Genomic DNA, 6048 nt, shown 5'->3' on the forward strand with positions numbered 1-6048 from the left:
GTCCCCGCTCCGGACGTCGGCACCACGTCCCATCTCCCAAACTGAGGAAGCGCCGATCCCCCGTACCATCCCTGTGGAACGGCATCGCCATGGAAACCCACAGCCCTGCGCCTGCCGCCCGGCAATTGGGGGGGACACTTTTAGGAATATTATTTTTACTGATGACAAATGATTGAGGCTCGGTGCTGACGGAGGCAACGCCTGTGCCTGGCACCGGGCATCGCCTGCCGTCCCCAGCAGCCGGTCTTTCTCCTGCCTGTTTTGTCGAGGGCAGGGCACAGCTTGGCACGTGCCAATCCGGCAGCCACGGCACTGCCCGCGTGTCAAGTGCGGGCAGCGGCAAGCGGCAGATGCAGGACGGGGAGATGCAGGGGGCAATCTTCTTTGCGCAGATTAGGATTGGGGGGTTATTAAGCAGAAAATGCTCCATTTGGTGTAGAAAGCTCCTTTTCTTCTTTAACAGCACATGTGCCCGCTGGCTGCTTGCTTCCCGGCGGCACTGGCACGGCGGCTCGGAGCCGGCACGGCAGCTTGGAGGCAGCCCAGCTTTGGCGAGCAGCTTTTTGCGATGCTCCTGCCTGGGCTGGTAGGGCCGTGACCACCCCAGTGGCTCCCAGCACCGAAAGCCGGTTGTGCTCGGGGCCGCGTCTCTCCCCAGCTTGTGGCCAGCAGGATGGGACAGCAGCAGGTTTTGGCCCCGGAGAGGTGATGGCATGGTAGGCTGGGGCTCCATGGTGGTCCATCGCATCCCGACGCTGCCTGGCTGTGGGGAGAGCGAGGCGCCGGTGCCGGAGGGTATCGGAGATGCTCCACGTGCACCCCAAGTCCCAGCATCACCATCACCCGGGGAGGCTGTGGCCGTTGTTTACCGGGGAGCAGCGGCAGGAGGGAATTTGGCTGCTGCGCTGGCAGGGCTCCTTACGGAGGCAGCCCTGCAAGCAGAGGGGAGGTGCCAGCAGCTCTGCCAGCCCCGTGTGCCGCACTTGGGAACCGCTTTTTTTTTTTTCCAGCTGTGTTTGCACCGCGTTTGCACTGGTTTGCTGGGGGAAACCCCAGCCCCATGGCCACGGGACCCCCACGGTGCCATCCGAGGGGTGCAAAGCCCGTCCTCATGCATGGAGAATATCCCGGCGCTTTTTGGCCCCATGACGAGCCTGCGGTGGCCTGGGTGAGCTCTCGTCCACAAGACTTTCACCCAGCCGGGCATCAATGAGCATCTGGGCATGAGGACGTGCTCGAGCAGGGCAGAGCCCCTCTGATCCCCCGGTGTGAAGGCAGAGGGGGGCAAAGGCTGCCGGCTGCGTCCGCTGCCTGCCGCTGCCAGCTCCTGCCCACCCTCAAGCCGCCCTGCCTCCTCGCTGCCTGCAAATTCAGCAGCCCATGGGGTGCTGGATACGGCCACCCCCTGGGCAGCACACCGGAGCCGGGAGAGGGGCCGGGATGATCCCCCCTCGGCAGGGATGTGCCGGGGTGTTTTTGCTAACAAGCCCGGCGTATTATAATTTCAATGGAATTTAAAAAACAAAATAGTCCTCAGACAAATGGCTCCGCAGTGCCTCTGCCAGGGCCTAAGATCTGCTGCTATCTATTTTTTAATAATTGAGGGTAATAAATATGTATTTCTTTCTCCTTTCTCTCCGTACTCCGCAGCTTGTCAGCTCCCTGCGTCTCTCCTCTGATCAGACCCCATCTTTGCTGTGTGAAAAGGAAAAAAAAAAAAAAGGGGGGGAAAAAAGAGAGGGGGAAAAAAAAAAAAAAGATCCTTTAAGCAAAAAGGATTAAAGCCTTGAAAGTAGGTCTGCCCGAGCTGCTCTGCTCTCCCTGCTCCCCACCAGCCGCAGCCAGGGCCAGGGAGGGCTGTGCCAGGGCGAAAGCAGCATCCCCAGGCAGCTGAGTCCAGCCCCAAGGGGTGTCCGTGGGTGCGGAGCCTGGCTGGGCAGCGGCAAAGCCCCCGGGAGCCGGGCAGAAGTGCCGGGCAACTTGGCAAACCGCTGTTCAGAGCCAGTTGTGCTTCAGCGGCAAATATTCCCCAGCACTTTATTCCCTCTGGTTTTTCAGATGGGGACGTTGGCCTGAAAACAAGGAGGGGGTTTGATGGCAGGGCTGAGCGCAGGGCAGGCTGTGGGACCCCCCCGGCCGTGGGATGCTGGGGCGGAGGAGGCGGCGCTGGTGTGAAGGAGGCGGCTATTTATAGCTTCCCTCGGCTTTTGTTCCTTTTCCAGTAGAGCTCCTCTCGAAATAGAAACAGCGCTGGCTGCGTGGCCGCTCCCGGGGCCCAGCCTGGCCGTGGGGGGCAATTCCCGGCCCGGGCTGGGGGGATACCCCCTACCACGAGGTGCCGTCGCGTTGGGCATCCCCCCGTCCTGCATCCCTTGAGATGGGGCTGGCGTGGGATGGCGAGGGAGAGCCGCCCCGCTGCAGCCCCCCCTGCGCTGGCGATGCTGGTCCAACCCTGGTGGGGGTGAAGGGCTCTGGGGGGAGCAGCTCTGCGGGGGGCGCGGCACCGGGTGCCCCCGGGGAGAGCGGGTGCAGCCTTCTGGAGCTCCCTGGCAGGGTCCGTCCCCGTCTTGCAGCTCAGCCGTTGCCTCTGCTCTTCCCTTCCCTCCCAGCATCTGACCGCCCCCCCCCTCCCGCTCCATCTCTGATCAATATAGCTGGGAAAAACAAAACAAAACAAAGTAAATATTTAATACGATCCAGGGAGCCACGGCGAGCGCTCCCCCCGTCTGTCTCCTCCGCCAGCCTCTTGCAGCAGCTCCCCGGCCCTAATGAGCCTGAGTGCAGCAGGGATCGATGGCGAAGGCAACCTCCGCAGAGGGGTCAGGTCCGCCACGCTCCCCCCCTGTGCCGCGCTGGAGCTGGGGCTTGGCCCCCCCGTGCCCCCCCGGGCCACCAGCCCTGCCCCCCCTCCTCCTCCTGCCCTGCTTCTCTCCTGCGTCCCCTTTGTCCTCTCTGGCTGCTGGGAGGGACGAGGGCTCTGCTGCTCCAGCGCAGCATCCCTTGTCCTGCTGCCACACAGGACACGAGCTGCGTCGGGCATCAGCTCCGGGCTGGGGGCTTCCACGGGGTTGCGGGACGGGGCGTGCGTAAGGCCGGGTCCGACACGGAAAGCTGGTGTCTGCCCCCGCGCTTGGGGAGCAGCTCCTCGTGGATGGGGTCACGGAGCCCAGGGGGAGCCCCAGACACCCCCAGAGCTGGCACCAGCTTCCTAATTGGTGCCGAGATGCTCTCCCTGCTCGTGGTGTGACCAGACCTGCCTCCTCCTCCTCCTCAGCAGCCTCTCGCCCCCTCGCCTCGGTCCCCACTGGGACCCCAGGCACTAACATCATTCGGAACGCGCCGGTGCCGGGCGGCTGGCAGACTTGCTCCGGCGACGCTGCCGTGGGACCTGCCTCATCCTGCTCTGGCTCCATGTGTTTTCTGAGTTCGGACGGTCCCTGTTGCTCCGACGCCAACACCGACAGAGAGGCACTCGTTAGTGGGAGCCAACAAATCGCCTATCGCCCCGACACAACCGACCCCCACCGGACAAAGTCCCCATCGTACCCCCCAGCCTGTGCCGTGGGTTTAGGAGAGGGGTGGAGCCGTGCCCCCAGCCCGGCATTCCATCCTATGGACCCGTGCATCCTGCCCCAGGCCGTGGCTGGTTTCCCAGCGGGATGCAGACGTGGCACACTGGAGGCAAAACTCAAGAGGAGCACCTGGCTGTGCTTCTCTGCCACCATTAGCACTTTGCAAATTGTTTTTCCATGGAAAAGTCGATTGTCCTTGGTGGCACCTGGGATGAACCCAAGGCTGAGCGCTGTCCCCGCGATAGGACTAGAAGAATGGCCGCCCTGCCCGATGCCCCTCGTCCAACCCTGCCAGACCTCCAGCAGCGTGAAGCCCCCGGCCAGGCTGCGCCTGGGGATGGTGACTGAATTTACAGCTGGAAAACAACCTGGTGCGCCCCGAGCACGGAGCGGGGAAGGTCCTTCCCTGGCAGCTTGGGGACCATCTCATATCGCCAAGGTGACACCGAGCATCTTTCATCCCTGGAGGTATTTAAAAGCCGTTGGGATGAGGTGCTTATGGACATGGTGTAGTGGTGGGCTTGGCAGTGTCAGGTTTACGGTTGGACTCGATGATCTTAAAGGTCTTTTCCAACCTATACGATTCTGTGATTCTGTGATCTTCCCGCAGCTTGGGGGTCTCTGGGCAGGCGGGAGAACGCAGAAGGGCCGGGACAGGACTCCCCGTGGGAACGACGGCAGCAGCGGTGCGAGCTGGGACAGCGGCGCAGGTCCTGCGTCACAGACGCAGGCTTGTGGCAAGGTGCCGAGGAAGTTTTGCAGCAGCATTAGAAAATGTTGACATGTTTTTTGAAACAATTTCAGATCTGATATCTGCGCCAGATTGAGTTTGTAACCAGCTTTATTGTTTAAGCCTGCTGGGATTTCATCAAAGGCGTCTGCTGTTTACCCAGAACCATTTCATTGGAGAAAACAGCAAACAGACCTGCATTTCTATCTGATTTCACTTTTTCCTTTTCCTCCTGAATTTAAGTGCTTGTGAAAAGCATGGCTGATAAGGCAGAGCAATGTGGATAAATCCCGAGGACCAGCTCAGCGGAGGCTCCACCAGCTGCTTCGAGTTTATTAATAGACCGAAGGCAGTTGCGGGACCGGCTGCCAGGCTGCCCTAGCTGGTTTTGGGATCTCCATCCCGGCAGGTCGAGCTGGGTCCTGGCTTCTCGGAACGCTGAAGGCCGGGGAGAAGATCCGCGTGGTGCTTTTCTACCGCTTTCAGTACGACTTCAGATTTAAGCTATGAAGGAGCTGATGTCTGTCCCTCCCCAGGGAGCGGCAGTGACCCTGGCAAGCGATGTGCTCCACGACAAGCCGAACCGAAGCCGATGGAGCCATGGGAAGCAGAGAAAGACGAAGGAGATACCAGACTCGAAAGGAGCCCGGCAAAAACAGCATTAATCCTCCTCGCACCTTGGTCCCTGGGGTCTGCGGCGGCTGCTGCCTGCCCGGCTCTGCCTTCTGCCCATCGCTGACCTTGGAAACACGCCGGAGAGGAGGGCTGGGGGCTCGAGACGGGGCCCAAGAGGGTTTTACGAGGAGCTGACCCGGGGGCTGCAGCCCCCTCTGCCGCCGACTGCTCTACCCCAGGCATCCTCCCCACAGCTTCTTCATGGGTGCTCCTCATGGTCACCCATCACCAGCACTGGTTTCTCCAGGGTTCGGCATCTTCCCCGCTTGGGAATGGCCTAAGGTGGCTGTCCCCACCTTCCCTGGCCTTTGGGACAGGGACACGACGGGCTGGGGTCGGTGAAGCGCACTCCGCCGCCTTTCCCCGAGCCCCTTCGGCATCTCCCGGGGGCTGGTGCTCGCTGGGCGGGTTGTGCCGGTGGCACCTCGCCGGCGCTCCAAGGGCTTGTCTCTTCCATCGATCACACCTGCACGGTGACAATGTAATTTTTATCTCCGGTTGTTTATTTCTCAGACAGAACTACTTGTAAATTCCAAGAAGAATATATATCCCCGCGCGTGACAGATCCAGCACACGGCGATTAATCTGCCCTCTTAAGACCTGAATGCAAAAGTGTCCTAATGTCTCTCCTGGACAAGGTGTCGAGCCCTGGGGCAGCGCTTTGGGGACACGTGGGGACCCGGTGGCAAAGCGTGCCCTGGTGCAGGTGATGCTCCCCTACTACTCATTGCACTCGCTATCAGCTCCGGTGGTCCCCGTCCGATGCTCGCAGCTGCTCCGGCTCTCCAGGCTCAGGCTCCAGCTCCTCTTTTTGGAAGGTTTATGCAAATAGAGCTTTTTTTTTTTTTTTTTCCCCCTTTCTTTCTTTTTTTTTTTTTTTTTAATTCCTCACCACTGCTGCTCCGCTGTGCCCCAGATAGCAGAACTGCTGAGGACAGGCGTTTGCATCTGGTCCTGCGGCACCCGCGTCCCGGCCGGCCGCCTGGCCGAGGGGAGGAGGGATGCGGTGAGGGGATGCCCCGGGGGGAGAGGGGCAGAGAGCAGCCGGCAGAGGCCAAGGATGGAGAGGTG

This window comes from Mycteria americana, chromosome 15 (assembly GCF_035582795.1).
Source record: "Mycteria americana isolate JAX WOST 10 ecotype Jacksonville Zoo and Gardens chromosome 15, USCA_MyAme_1.0, whole genome shotgun sequence".
Taxonomy (NCBI): Eukaryota; Metazoa; Chordata; class Aves; order Ciconiiformes; family Ciconiidae; genus Mycteria; species Mycteria americana.